Here is a 16,183-nt window from a genome sequence, read left to right as displayed (position 1 = left end):
GTATTAATGACTCCTGATGAACCCTGGAGGGAGAGGTGAGCTCTCTAGCCCACAATACTGAATCACGTTAAGGAAAGCAGTGGACCCGAATTCTCACCGGGGACCCGAGGACCACAGCTTACACAGGGTGAAATGCTGGAAGACAGCGTGTCTTGAACATGCAACCTGAGTACTCTTCCCATTTTGGCACTGGCTCCTGGAGGGTAGGACACACATCTTTGCCCATGCAGTGGATCATAATCATAACTGGGGTTCAAAGGAGAAAACAGAGGAGCCTTCACTTTGAGAGATTAGATAATGTGACAAAGTCAGAAAAAAAGAAAGAGCAGAATTTTAACTCCAGTTATGTGATCACAGGTTTCACCTCCCATGGTGTATGGGCGAAGGTACATCATGAGGAATACTATTGACTATTTCCAATTTTCAGAGGTTTTTTTTCCCTATGGTCCATTAATCCCCAAACGGCAGTGCAAAGAAAAGGCAAAAATGTCTCTGTAGATTTATACAAAGAAATAAATAAAGGCCTTCCTCCCCAATACCAGCAGCTTGTCACTGAAGCCCTGAAAAGCAATGTGAAGATGGGGTGGGAGGCGTAGGTGGAAGGAGCAGAAATGGGACAAAGGACATGCTAGATACAGGCTGCATTTTTCTGTTTACCTGGGGATTTCTGGTTCGTACTTATCTTGGCAACTCTTCTGTGCTTCTTTTAATGCAGAAAGGAAACTGTGTCACAGAGAGCTGAAGAGAACTCTGAAGTTCTTGGGAATAGCCAAGAGATTGCAGTCAACTGGAAGAAGATGAAAAGGGTCACTATTTACGGTCCTCTCTGACTCCCTATGGCTAGCATTCCAGCCCAGAGACAGAGGAGCACACCAACATGTTGGAAGATGAACCATTGAAAAATGGTTCTAAAAGAAACATCTTCTCTTTTTTGCTTCAGTGTTCAGGACTCCCCCAAAGGGAGCACATGGACTGTCCACCATTAGATATTCACACAAGTAAACAGACTGTTATAACGGATGGCAAAACACAAAGCACATTGCTATCAAACATAAGGACTAAATGCACTGACATCAGAAACCACTTAGGAAGGGAAGCCTGAGAGGGAAGCAGCTGGAGGGACCCCATTCTGATGTTCCTGGGAGAGGAATTCAGATGGTCAGCCTTTTGTGGGTCTTTACCTAACACTGTTTCTAGACCCCAATCCCCATCCCCCATCCCATTTCCATTTCCCTCCTCAACTTTCACACTTCAATGAAGAGACCCATGTGTTTTAACAGTTCCCTGAAACCTTACATGCCCACCCTTATCGACTTGCCTTTTTATTAATCATGTTAATCTAATCATTTTAATAATCCAAGTCTGCCTCACTTATTTAATAAATATCAGCAAAGATTTGTTACATAGATGTGTTTGGTGAGAGTTTCTGCAAACTAGAGTAGCCAGGGCCCTGCCCTTGAACCAAAATCAAGACTTCTTTCAAGAGGCCAACTTTTGGCAAGAAATGCCCTGTTAATGCGGAACCAAACATGTTCTTCCCCAGTAATAGAGCAAAATAAAATAAAAATTGGGGGAAAAATGTGCAATTGATTTAACTATGGATTCAAGTATTATTCAGTAGTTCAGAGCATATTTTTTCATAGGCCTTCTTTGTTCTAATTTTTTTTTCTGCAAGGTTTGGGTAAATATAAGAAACCCTAATAGGAAAAGTGGGATTAACTGAGGGCTTTGCGCTAATTCCTTTTTGTGCTTCCTGCTCAGGTCTTGAACTGGTAACAGAGTGTGGGTGGCCTGAAAACCACAGTATAAGCTAAGCCTGTGTTTTACAAATCAGATTGATGAGTATCTACCAGCAGTTTCAAAAAATGGTGGGGGGGGGGGAAGAAAGGAATACAATATCAGCATTTGTCACATATAGAAGAGTTAACCTCTTTTCATTGGATGTTTGCTTCCGTTGTATGTGTTGGTTCTTAATTTTGATATTTCTATGGATCTCATAAAAAAATTGAAAGCTAATGACCAAAGAGACAGCAGAAAAAATAGTGGTTTCTGTTAGATGAAGAAAGTTGTATTCAGGATGCTAAAAAATCAAGAGAAGGAGTTTGGTTTTGTGTAGAATCTATTGTACATTCTTAAATGGAGAAATGATATGATAAAGGTGAAGTTTTTTTTAAGAGTTTTGCATGGGTGGCATGTGTGATAGCTTGTTGGGGGTAGGGCCAGATAGGGAAACTGGAATATTTTTGAAGTTTCTTGAAAGAGAAGCTGATTCTTGCTTGATCATGAAAAGAAGTTTTCATATGAATTACTGCATCACTCATGGAGATGCTGGGAAAGTTAGAGAACCAGGTTCAGTAAGTCAGAAGAAATGAAGGGTGCTATAGAGCAAGAGCCATGGTGGAAATGACTCCTATAAAGCTTGTCTGGAGAGGATTCCCAGAGCAGAGCTGCTGAGTACTGGACACCGGAGCTGACCTGATGTGGTAGAACCCCCTTGAGTCACCCTAAAGACATAGACAGGCATTGCTGGCACTACTGCAAATCCTGCCCCTGTGCACCACTAAGCCTACACTTAGTGTCCAGGGTGAGTGCTTCTGATTAGCCAAGTCCAGGTGTGCATCTGAGCTCCAGCAGCAAGAGAATCTGCTCTTTTTGACTTCTCCAGCATGGAGGAGTCTCTGCTTCCCATCAAGATTCACACACTGGAGAATTCTCTTAACACAGGAAAAGGACTCAGTTGATAATGGACCTGCTTCAGTAGTGTGCCAGCTGAGGTGGTAAGGGTTTGGAGCAGGATGGTAACAAAGAAAAAGAAGCTGAAAGAACCAAGCGGAGAGATTGGGGAAGGAAGAAACCAGAGTTGGTGATGGACTGTGTATAGATGATTAGCAATGGGAAATGGAAAGAGCCAACTCCAGGCTTCTGTCCTGAAGCTGATAAGAGAAGTTGGTACTGCTGACAGTTACAAGAACTGAGAGAAGAGGAAACCAAAAAAAGATCATGAAGTCATATTTAGTGGGGACAGATGGCCTAATTGTCTTTTGAGTTAGTGGTCATGGTAAATGTAGCTCCTTCAGCTAATCCCAATCTTTGAGATCATCCATAAAGACCAATTGCACATCATTGTCTTGAGTGGCTCTTCTGTATAGTGTCACTGGAGGTCTGACCTTCTTGTGGGTTCAGGACTTCCCAAATCAGTGTTCCCATGTAGCCTGTAACCTGCACCCTACACCGTTTTGATATCTATTTTTACATGCATTTTGAAGACTCAAGTTAGGAAAAAAAACTTTTTAAAAAATGCTTTATTTCTTTTAAAACTCTAACATATAACACCCACAAGAATGTCAATTTCCATTGAGATTTGACAAATGAAAAGACCCAAGAATGTGTGTATAGTGCAGAAACAGAGGCACAGATATGCACTGGATGAGAAATCTACATAGCCCTTCACCACCCATGCTTTCCCTTGCCAAGATGAGGTGATGTTCTCTACCTGTCATACCTCCAATGCCTTTTGTTGTCCCCACTTGGGATTAGGACTAGAACCCTAACCCATTGATCTATCATGATGGTGGGTAAACTTATTTATTTTGCATCTTAATCCTGACTACAACTTCTCACTACTCCTAACTTTGCAATTAAAAAAATGTAGTGGGTTGGGCTGTTAAGAGCAGATGAAAAGACCAGACCAGAGAGGGGTTCGAGTTAGTTTTCAGCGGTTCACATCTATAAGAATGGACTTGAAAACCACTAACAGTCCTGAGTATGACTTCCCTGGTATCCCCTTTCCTAACTATTCTTTCCCACATCTTTCCATATGCAAAGCCCATCTTATGTGTTTCAAATTTCCTTGCTTTTAAGATGAAAGCAAGATATTACAGACAAATTAGTAATCCTAAAGCTCCTATTTCCCATCTGGCATCAGGATCTCTGTGTTTCCCAAGTTTTCTTACTTACCTTGTATCACAGAAAAAGAAAATGAGAATGTAGAAATAAGGGATTGCGTTTTAATGGGAGTTGGGTGAATGTCAACAAACTGGGAAACTCAAGAATGTTTTCCTGTTCTGGAATAAGATAAAATAAGACCAAAAAACCAATGCTTTGATATGTTTAAAATGAAGCCAAATAAATTATTTTTATAATTTTAAAGATCATGATAAACCAGGACTTCAGACTCCAGTTTTCCCTTCCTCAACAAGTGCTAGGCAAGGGCAAGTGCAATTGCTCTACCACCCCGGTCCAGGAATATATCCTTTTGGTTTGTTTGTATGTTCTAGCATCATGCATAGGGCTCAATAATTGTTTCCTAGTTTATTAATTAATCATGAGTCAGGGCCCAGGTTTCAGTTATAACCTTGATTCTAACTAGCTCTGGGGCCTGAAAAGATTTGTTTTCTTGTGGATCTTGATTCCTTCATCTCTAAAGATTTGGGGCTGGCTAATACCTCTGAACTTCCACTCCAGATTTCATGGTCCTGAAATGGTATGTGAAAAAGTGTTTGTGGGTGAATCATGTAATATTAAAGTTTGCCTTTAAGAAAATTTCTAGAGTAAATCCTCAATGACAGGTGAAGGTAAGACTCCTCCTCACTAGCTCAAACATCAGGACAAGAAACCTGATTAATTTGAGCTGGGGGAGGATGCTTATTTTAAGATGTTGGAAGGTTTTATGAATTCCTTAGGTTATCAGTTCTGAAGAAATTCAAACTTAGACAAATCTATGAGAACAGGGTGCGGGATAGGAGAAGCATCCGTTAAAAAGAAATAACAAAAACTGCCACAGGGACAACTCATGGGAAAATAAAAAAGGAAATATTTCTGTCGACAGATATGTACATGTATTTTGCCTTGCCTGGGTGGATAGTGGATCTTTTTGAAAGCAAATTGTTGTATGCTCAAATATTTTGTAAATGCAGGTTTTTATCTAATGGGATTCTGAAAACCATGCCCAACCATATTTTGATCTTTCTGCATACTTCTTCACATCAAATTCTGCATTCTACAACCTGAAAGCCAGTTTTTAGAAAGATGCCCTGGTTAAAGAGAGAGAGGTTGAGCTCCACCTGGGCCCCTGAACTGGATGCATTTCCACCTTAGATAAGGACCAGAAGGAAATATCCTGTGCTGATATTTGAAACACAGATAGAAGGTGTTTGACAATTTTTCCAGTGTCTTTCATAAAACATCTGAAAGAGCAAATACCACCCGACCATCTCTGAACAATATCTCATTTTGCTTTAGGACATTGATCATATTCTGTTCCTTCCTCTGCTCTGCTTTCATCTCATGGGGGTTTTCATTAAAAACTGATCTGAGGAGCAGAAGCCATGTCAATGTTATGAATGGGGACGAGCTTCTGATACCATCTCTTATCAGGCTGGGAGGGAGATGGCAGCTGAACTGGCATGCTGAGTAAAAAACAAACAGGAGCCTAGCATCTACCCTGGGGAAGCAGCAGGGAGAGTTTGACTGCTGAAAGCTGGTGTGGGTCAGTGCTTCTTGGGTTCGACAGCTCAGTCTTATAAGCCAGTGCCAGTTAGAGGAATGAGAGAGAACATGAGGCTCATGGGGGCTCCTGCCCACAAGAATCAATGCCATTTACCCAGGGAAGGAGCGTGGAGCCAGCCCAGAGCACACTGCTCCAGGCAGCCTCTCAGCATGACCTGGGGCATGCAGAGCTGCTTCATAGCAGTAACTCTCAAAGCCAAAGATTCCCACCCAAGATGCTCAAAGCCAGCCATTTCCTGGCCCCCAACTCTAATATCCTTCCTCTCCTCTCCAGTAGGATTCAAATGAAGAGGTAGCAACAGGCCAATCCACCCAAACAATTAATAACCAATATTTGTTAAGTGGCTCTGAACCTAGCAATGTGCTAAGCGCTCTCTATACACTACCTCTTAAATTGGTATAGCAGCTATGATGGAGAAACTATTTTCTAGCTAAGAAAACTGAAGCACAGAGTAAATAACTCACTCAAGGCCTCCTTGAACCCAGGACATGAGATTTCAAAATCCACACCTTAACTACAAGGATCAAATAACTCTAAGAGGTACCTGACACAATGAGTATTAACAGATGGATTAGCAGGCATGTGGCCTTGATCAGTATTTTTTAAAATATATTTTTATTTATATTTTATTTTATCTTTAATTTTTTTGACAGGGTCTCACTAAGTTGCTCAGAGACTCAAAAGTTGCTAAAACTGGCTTTGAACTTAGATTTAATCTGGTTTAATGGTAGGTGGAAGATTAGTTGCAATAGACCCTGTCTTTACATAATTTATATTACCATATTTTATTACAAAGACTCTGCTTTTAATATTAGAGATAATTAACACGTTGAAAACATGTAAAGAAATCGTTTGTTCAGGATCAAAGTTCAATTAGATTTATGAATAAAATAAGGTTTATAAGATCTCTGCCACAAGAAAACCTTTGTTTTTTTATGACTGATATTTCAGGGCTTATCCATCAGGGAAGGAGAAGTCCAGAGATTTGGGTGTAATTTTGAAAGATCTGCAGTCAGGGAGTCAAAGAGATCTGAGCCTTAGACTGTTCTGCCGCCTAAGACTTGGAACAAAGCTTTTAGAACTGAAGTTCCAGTTTCTCATCTGAAAATGGAGGTGATTAGATCAGTGTCACTCTGGAGGCTGCTAAGAAAAGAACTTGCCTGTTCTAGGGACAGGGGATGTAGAGCACTTGCATGGCACGTATGAGGTCCTGCATTTGATCTCCAGTGACCCCCACCACCACCAAAACAAGAGCTCTAATTTGTAGTATTTGCCACTTTCTCTGGTGTAAACACTACTACCATGACTGATATCAAGCTCCAATCTGATGCCACTGAATGCAGGGTGGAAAAGAAATGTGTGGTTAACTCTGGCTGACCATCATAAACTGCTCACAGTGCCGTATAGATAAATCCATCAGATTGACTGTCTCTGTGATTGACATACACGAGCAGTCAGAAAGCTCAGGATGGAAAAAGGATAACAAAGGCGAGGGTAGGATGAAAACAGGAAAGAAAGATGGGAGATGCTATCTAATCAGTTGTCACTCATTCAATAGATGTTCACAAATAGCTCTTTTTTATAAGTTTCCTGGACACTGTGTAGTTGGGGGTAGGATAGCGGCCCTATTAAGATGGGAGCAGAATATAACCCTTTTCTGCAATTAATTGGTTTGCAATCAAGTTTTGCCCAGAGCTGACTACTGAATCCTGGCCAGTGCTCACAGTGATGGAAGGTGATCCTTTCTCAGGTTTTTACACGGAGGAAATGAATCCGTTGAAACAATAGGGAGACCTTGTGGATAGGGTTACTGTGCGTTTGGTTGTCTTGCTATTAACATCTAAGAGAAAGGAGCAGAAATCCATATTACCATTTCAAGAAGAGAAGGAAAAGCAAGATGTCCCAGATGTATTCCACCACTCACACCGAAGCAATTAGCTACCGTACTGCAATTGATTCTTTGGGCCCACTACCCTTGTTTTGGGGGTGGGGAATAGAGAGTAAAACAAAGAAACCAATTCAGGCCAACTGTTAAAACTAATTTGAAAAGAAGCTTGATCCAAAATTCCTGTTTTGCTTCAGTGGAAGAATTAGATGATATAGTGATAGCAAATTGCAATATCTACTGCTTGATATCTATTTTGAGGCAATCCCAGTTCAGCTGCCTGACATATTTATTTATTCATTCATTTCTGCATCAAGTATTTATTGAGGGTCTTCTAAGTGCCAGTCCCTGCAGTAGGTACTAGAGATACAACAGAGAATAAGAGAGCTATAATGACTCTCCTTATTAAAATCAACTGGAGGAACAAAAAACCAAAAATTTAAAAAAAATTAAATCTACTGAAGGAATTCAGGAAATAAAAAGTTGTCAAATCAATGGTAACCAACTGTGTAGGTACCATTGAGCCTCCTAATCAACAAATCTGAATTCTGAAATACATTGAAATACGTTGAAAGGAAAACCTTTTTGAGTGCTGACCTGACATGATGCCCAAAAAGTTTCCAATTTCAGAGCATTTCAGATTTTGGATCTGGGAGTTTGGGGGTAAGGTGTTCTACTGGTGAAGTCTATGCAAACATTCCAAAATCTGGAAAACTCAAGAATAGGAAACACCCTGGGCCTAGTCGATAAGGGATATTCAACCTCTACTAGGAAGAAAACAAACAAGAAACTATGATAAGGGAAAACATTGGTAATCTCATTTTAGGCTACTCAGGAAAGTCCTGAATAGAGTGCATTCCAAGTAGGCATGAAAGATGGGGGACCAGTCAATCAAGTTATAGAATGAGAGAGAAGGGGGAACTTAAGGGTAGATTGAAGAGCCTTTAAGGCAAAGAAAATAATACCTGCAAGGACCTAATGCAGGAAGGAGTTTAGTGTACTCAAAAGCTAAAAATAAGACTAGACAAATCTACAAAGACAAAGCACATTAGTGGTTGCCTTGGGCTAGGGAAGTTGGGGGGATATGAGAAGTGTTGGCTAATGGGTACAGGATTAGTGGGTGAACTGTATGGTATTTGAATTACAACTCAACACAACTATTTTTTTCTTTAATTTTTTAAGTATCTTAATATCGGGGGGCTGAATAATCAAGGATGGGGAGAGAGAATAAGATGAAGTTGGAAATTCTCAAGCAGGCCTATGAGCCCTTGGCAACAAAGTCAAATTTTATTCTAGCTTCAAGAGAAGCCATCCCATTGGTACTGTGAGGATTTGGGGTGGAATGGAGTGGGAAGGCAAGAATGGAAAGAGAGATAATAGTTAGGAAAACATCACCATAACCTATGTGAGATGTGATGACTAGATGACTAAACCAGATGGCAGAAGTGGGTATGAAACAGAGAAAGGGATTCAAAATTCATTTTGAAGGGCATCCCTGATGGGAATTGATGAAGAATAAATGTAGGAGGTGAAGCTACAACAGAGAGCAAGCTTTCTCATGATCTTCCCCCACAGCAGCTTCTAGATTCTGAAGAAGGAAACACAGATCACAAGAGCCCCTGTGGTCATTCTGGCCCAGGGCAGCCCTTAAAAACTGTATTCAGGGGCTGAGACTGGAATAGGGGTGATGTCCTGCTGACACCTCCACTGAACCCCCTTCCCTCTCTCCCAGAGGCCCCCTTCTTCTCCATCTGGATTTGTTGCAAGACCCACAGATCCCAACAGCCCTTGCTGTGTCTTGCAAACTGTGGAGGATCCCTCCACTTTACATAAGTTGTGTTAGGAAAAGATGTTAACTGGGCAAAGGGAAGAGGAGGGAGAGCCCAGTAAACAGAAGGCTGGATTTTTTCTCACTTCCTTGGGAACCTGTCCACTCGCGGCTCATCATCTGCACTGCAATCTCATTTGGCAGGAAGCGAAGTGTGGGCTGGATTGGCCTCCTCAGAACAACTAACTTGTTTGACTCCAAAGAATACTGAGACACTAAGCCCCGGGCCTTTGGCAATCTCTCCCTGTGTGTACACGGTGGATGTTGTCCACTCACTGACCCCAGGAACAGAGAGCCTTCACGGAACAGCCTGGACCCAACCGCAGCCCCTCTGAGTCCCTTTCTCCATCCGAGTGGCTGAAGAGTCCTGGTATCCATATGGCTTTTAGGCCCAAAATATGTATTTCCTCTTCCCTGTTCACACCTCCATCCCGTCTTTCCCACCTGCCTCTTGAAGCAGAATGTGGAGCATTCAAAAAGTAGTTGTAAAGCGTGGACTGCAGAAGCCAACAGAATCCAACTTGCTGGGTTATCTTGACCAAGGCACTAAAGTTTTCTGAGCTTCCATGTTACATACTTCACCAAGGGCTACCAAACAACAAGAGCAAAAACGTGGGTACATACGAATAAAGTAGGTCGAAACACCAAACTGTTTCCTTGACTCATTCAACAAATATCGACAGACACCTATTTTAAGTGGGTCTTGCAGGTGATGGGGATATGGTGGTGAACAAAGCACATGAAACCCTGCACTATGGAGCTTATGTTCTTTTCTACAACTTTGAAAACTTTGTGATACAGCATGTATATGAAAAAGGACACAGATACTAAGCATACGGCTTGATGAGTTTTCGCACACATGCATATACCAACGAAAACATCAACCAGACAAAGAAATAGAACATTCTCCAAGTATCAGGGTTTCTTTTTTTTTAATGCTTCTTCCCACTTAACGCCACTCCCACCCCACATCTGCTTCCACCAGAGGTAAACACTGTTCTGAATTCAATGACCATAGACTTGTTTGCCTCTTGAATTCATGTAGATGAAATTCATGCCCTTTTGACTCGCTCTTTTGTATTTGACTTCTTTCACTAAAGAAAAATGTTTGTGAAAGTTATTCATATTGTTGCATGGATTACTAGCTTTTTTCTTTTATATTGCTGTATGATATTTCTTTTTCTTTATTTTATTTTATTTTTTCAGTCCTGGGGATTAAACCCAGGACCTTGTACATTCTAGGCAAGGGCTCTACTACTGAGTTACATCCCTAACCCATATTGCTGTATAATATTTCATTGAATGAATATATTATCATTTATCTGTTCTAAAATGAATATGGACATTTATATATATATATCTTTTGACGCACTTAGGCATTCACTTCTCTCATACATACCCTTAAGTGTCAAATTCTTATTATATGCGTAAATTTTGGTCAACTTAGAACACACCGACAGTTTTCCAAAGTGGTTGTAACAATTTATAGACTTATCAGCAATATTTGAGATTGCAGTTGCCAGTGGAAAAAGGGACAGGATGTAAATTTAATAAGTTATACAGCATGTTAGAAGGTGATAAATGCTATAGAAAAATAAAACGGGGAAAGACAGGCTTAACTTCAAATGGTATGCTCATTGATGTATACCTGTTTTATCTTTTTCTAATGATTTTATACTTGGCATATTTGGAGTTGATTTGGTCATTATTTAAATCAAGAAATATTTATTGAGCACTTACTATGTACTCAGCATTGCATTAGTGCCGCAGTCTGGCTGGGCACAAAATCACGAGCCACTCAAGCAGGAACAAACTTTATTTTTGAAACTGCCACCAATGCCCCTTATGCTCCCGGGGGAAAAAAAAAACTGCCTATGGACACACACGGTGTTCTCCCGGACCCCAACAGGAAGTCCCTCCTCCGGAATTCCCTCCTACCACACTTCCCCAACCAATGGGAACTCTCCAGGAGTCCCTTAGCAGGCGGAGGTGGACAGCAGGGGTCTAATATCAATAAGAATGCAGATCTTAACATAATCATATCATCTCAATGGCTTGCTGGCGTCACCTTTCAACCAAAAATACTACTTGGCTATGGCTCTTAGCACATTAGGGGATATGAGAGTGTAAAGCAAAGCCCACAATTTGAGGGAGTTTGCGGTGTGGGTGGTAGTTACATGGAGCATAAGGATCTAATCAGAGGGAGCAGTGCTGTCCTGTCAGAGTGATGGGAGCTTTTCAAGGGAGAGAAAAGTGCCAATCCTACTAGCAAGGAAGGGGACTCCAGAAGAGAGACAGAATCATGTGCCATGATGTGCCTTTATTGTTTTCTCACTTTCCTCCTATTTTAGATCCTCTTCATTTGGTGTGTGTGTGTGCTCAGAAAGGCCTCTGGATATCTTCGTGAGACTGTAACCTGACCTTACTGAAAGGCAGTGAACCATAGGTTCCTCCAGATGCCAGTCATGTTGGGTGCATTTGTCCTTTCAATAGACACAGCTCCAGACTTGGGCCGGGTATTCTTCTAGATCAAAAGATAGAGCTGCATTCAAACAATCTTGGCCCTCAAGAAGTTGATGGTCCAGCAGGAGAGAAAAAATAGACATACAAATGACGAAAAGAAATGAGAAAAAAAAATGTCATAAGCGAGGTGTTAGTAAAGCATTTCAGGCATTTGGAAGAGAAAAAGATGTGGAGAAATCAAGTCACCAGAATTCCATGTCAACAACACACATGTTCCCTCTCATTCTCTTTCCTTCTCCCTCTCTCACAGGCGCTTGTGCGCACACACACACACACACACACACACCAGAATTAGACATTTCTGCAGCCAGGAGCAGAAACCACACTTGTCTGAATGGCTGCATCTTTTCTCCTTTGAACCTTTTTCTATCACACTCTGAGAACTAATTCTGTAAATGCTGCTTATTAAAAAACAAACAAAAAACCCTCTACCTTATGATCCCAGCCATCCCATAGTGGAGATCTAGAATCCCCAAAGCAGCCTGAGGAGTCCAACCTTTGAGCTCAGAGTAGTACCTGCTGGTTGAGAAGTGCGGCCTGTGGAAAGGAAGAAAGAGGAGAGAGAATGCAGGAGAAGAAAGGAGGTGTGATGAGGGAAGAGAGGAAATCCTGAAGAAGAGGGCTTCAGACACTTGCCCCCTCATCTCCAGGCACCTCAAGATTTTATCTGACTGTTTCTTTCATTGAATATGAGGCTGGTGATTGAGAAAAAGCCATGTGGATGGTGGTTATGGGACTGCCTGTCTTTTGTCCTTCCTCTGCTCTGCTTCTGAGAACAGGAGTGAGACAGCTGGAGCTCCAGACCCCATCTTGGGCTGTGAGGTTAAGACCACATGCTGGAGATGGCAGAGTTGGAGACGGAGCTAGAAGAAGCTGTCAAGGCAGCAGAGCTGTCAAATCAGCCCTGGATTTTCTTCCTCCACAGAAATACAGTCCTCACTTGTGTAAGACACCATTATTTTGGTTGTCTGTTATTCACAGTTAAACATAATCCTAATGGATACAGAATTGTTTCTGATACAGAATCATTTTCTTGACAAATTAAAATTTACAGACCAATTACCAGATGATTACTATTACACATGATGAGAGCTGCTATGATCTTTCTTCCAATTATATTTTAAATCACACAAGTAATTTCATACATTCAAACAATGTGAAAAAAATTATAGTAAAGACTGACAATTACTCTTTAAAATTCTCCTCCCCCTCCTCCCCTACCCTATTCCATTCTCAACCTCCAAAGCAAGCATCCAAAGTAAGTGCAAGGATCATCTCTTAGGTCCCTCTCTAGACGTTTACAAACACATCATGGCTCTGATGAACTTCTGTTTTAAAAAATGGGATCCTTCCCAGGGACTTGGGAGGCTGAGGCAGGAGGATTGCAAGTTCAAAGCCAGCAACAGCGAGGTGCTAAGCAACTCAGTGAGACCCTGTCTCTAAATAAAATACCAAATAGGGCTGGGGATGTGGCTCAGTGGTAGAGTGCTCCTGAGTTCAATCTCCAGTACCTCCCCCCAAAATATGATTCTAACATGCATATTATTCTGCAGTGTTTACCATTTAATGGTGAAATATGACTTCTGTCAAGGCTGAGATATTCTTTTCACCCCTTTGAAGTACTTCATACGTATGGATGAATGATAACTAATCAATTACACTTTAACATGGTTTACAACTTTCATATCATAAAAAATGCTTCAATCAACAACCCTGTGCTTGTGAATGAGATTTTAGTAGGATGGATTTCTAGAAGTGGATTTGCAAGGTTTTGACCTTCTGAAGTGGCCTTCAACTTTCTTAAAGGATTGAAAGCCATGTGGCAGGTTTTTTGTTTTGTTTTGTTTTGTTTTGCCTCCCAATAGCAGCTGCAAGATGATAGAGCTAAAGAATGAGACAGGGCTAATGGGAAGGTCAAGCATCCTGCTCACCCTCTAGCCATAGGAAGCAGAAAATGGAGAGATTCTATAAACGGAGGGAGGCCTATGAGTCTAGTGAAGGGACAGAGCCTGTGGTCACATCTGAGCTTGTGACCAGCTGGATACCCCCTAACCCAAAGTATCTGCTTCACCCAGCTTCGTGCATGGTTCTTTGTGGCTGGTGCAGCGCCAGGCTGGATTCAGGAACGGAAAAGACCTTCCCAGGGACAGTTATGCAGTTCTGCCATTTGTTCACATTCCCCTCACCATATCTGATTTTAACATCTGCTGCGTGATGTTCATCCTAAGAGTGCCCCACTGTTCTGGGATCAGTGCACAGCATCACATCAGCTCACCATTTCCCAAGAGTAATAAGTGAAACCAGCCTGCGGCACATTTTGAGTGGGAGACTGGATCTATAAAGGCCAACTATTTCGGGAAGGAGGCCAGAGGCTTCCTAACCAAACAAGCACAAATTTCGTTTTCTTTTGCAGCCAACCATTTCCTTTCATTCCCAATCTATTTACAGATCCCCTGGAATAGGTCAAATCCGTCTCAGCATACCGCTGCTCAGCAGAATTATTGACCAGACTTGGGGCCTTCAAACTCTGGACCAGAAGTTCTTGACCTTTCTTTGGGCCATGGATCCATTTGGCAGTCTGCTGTAGCCCATGAATTCCTTCCCAGAATGATGTTTTTAAGCAGTTGATGTAAAATACATGGAGCTACAAATGAAATGAGTCATCCAAACACGCAGTTAGTAAAAATGTTGAAGAATAAGTGTGTGATAGAGTATGCAGTCTTTCTATTTAACATTAAATAGTAATATTCCACAGCAGGAGGAGCGCCTGGCATCGTTCTGAAGAAGTGACAAGTGTGAACAATGTTTGAAGATGTCTGCAATAACCCACAAATGATATGGATACATCTCTGAAGACTAAGGACCACAAACACAAGGATCCTACTAATGCCACTGTGGTCTGTTGCTACCCACATAAAGCAAACAAAATTTGAGTCTGAAGTTCATGAAAAGAAAGATGCAACTTTTCTCCACCCTCGTTCACAGACCCCGAACTCTAGTTGAAGAACCCTCCTGTTCTCTTCCCTGCCAGCCCTCTCACCCTGGTGTCCCACAGGCAACTCCCAATCAAAGTGGAATGAATTCATCCTCTTCTGCTGCTTCTCCACTCCCCATAAACAGAGACACCCCACCATTACCCAAGCCTCAGACCTGGTTCTGACCTGGGGCTGCCTTCTCCCTTCTCTTCTAGGTCATCCTTCTCCTTGTTCTTCCCCCTATGAGTCTCCTCCCCATACTGCTAACTACCTCCATTTGGTGTCACCCAGGTGGGCTCTTGTACTAGCCTTCTGCCCCTCTAGTCTGTCCTCCTCATGGCTATGGGAACAATTGTTCCAAAACAGCAATACGTTTACAGCTTCAGTGTTTAAACCCTTCCATGGCTACAAGATGGAGCCCAGCAGGCCTTCTGAGGTCTTCTCCTTAGTTTCCTCACCACATTGTACATACTTCATTAAAAGCTCCTGTAATATTTTATTTGGCTTATATATAATATTTTATTTGGCCCTTGTCACATTTATGTGCCTATCCCTCAATGATCCCCTTACCAACACTCCATGTCCCAATCAGAAGGAAAGGTTTCCACTCCTCCTGCATCCCAAGAGACCTGACCCTGTTCCACTCCACTCTCTCTCATCTTGACTCATCCGGCAAGACTTCCACAAACCCTTTTTTTATCAGCCTGCATCCCTGCCCCTGTCTTTCATAAGTGGCAGTGGACACACTCACACACACACACACATACACACACACACACACACACACACACACACACACACACACATGCACACGAAGCTGGTTGACCATTTTCTCCTTAGTCTCCTCACCACATAGCAAATACTTCATTAAAAGCCCCTGTAATATTTTATCTGGCTTATACTTCTATGTGACAATCCTTTTCTAGTAGACACTGAGAGTTCCTCCAGGACTACGTTTCTGCTTTTGTTTGATTTCCTTTTGATTCTCTAAAATCCAACACAGTATTTAGCACATTGAATATGCTTAATAAACGCACGAGCATTTTTAAAAGATAAACAACCAAATAAAGACTACGATTATTCATGTACATTAATAAGAAGAAAGAAATGCACCCGCAACTTCCAGCATTTAAATAAAATGTCAATCACGGCAGCAAATCACAGAAAAGAGTGGTGTGGAGTTAAACATGCAGAAACACAGAGCACACGGAGTATAAGCTAAGAGGGATTTTCCAGCTGTATCAGTCAATCCTCTTTTCTGTATCAGAAAGAGGCACTCCTCCATCCTCTATCTCTTTTATTACTCTTTTATTCTTCCAACCCTCTATTAAGCATGCTCCAGGAAGAGCTCCAGGAGAGAACTAAGGCATAAAGGAGGCCTGTATGTATTCTACTTTGTGTCTCAAGTCTGATAAAAAGAATCCTGAACTCACAGGGCATGATAGTGCACACCTCTAATTCCA

This window comes from Urocitellus parryii, chromosome 6 (assembly GCF_045843805.1).
Source record: "Urocitellus parryii isolate mUroPar1 chromosome 6, mUroPar1.hap1, whole genome shotgun sequence".
In the NCBI taxonomy this organism is placed as follows: Eukaryota; Metazoa; Chordata; class Mammalia; order Rodentia; family Sciuridae; genus Urocitellus; species Urocitellus parryii.
Note: the sequence above shows the minus strand (reverse complement) of the source record.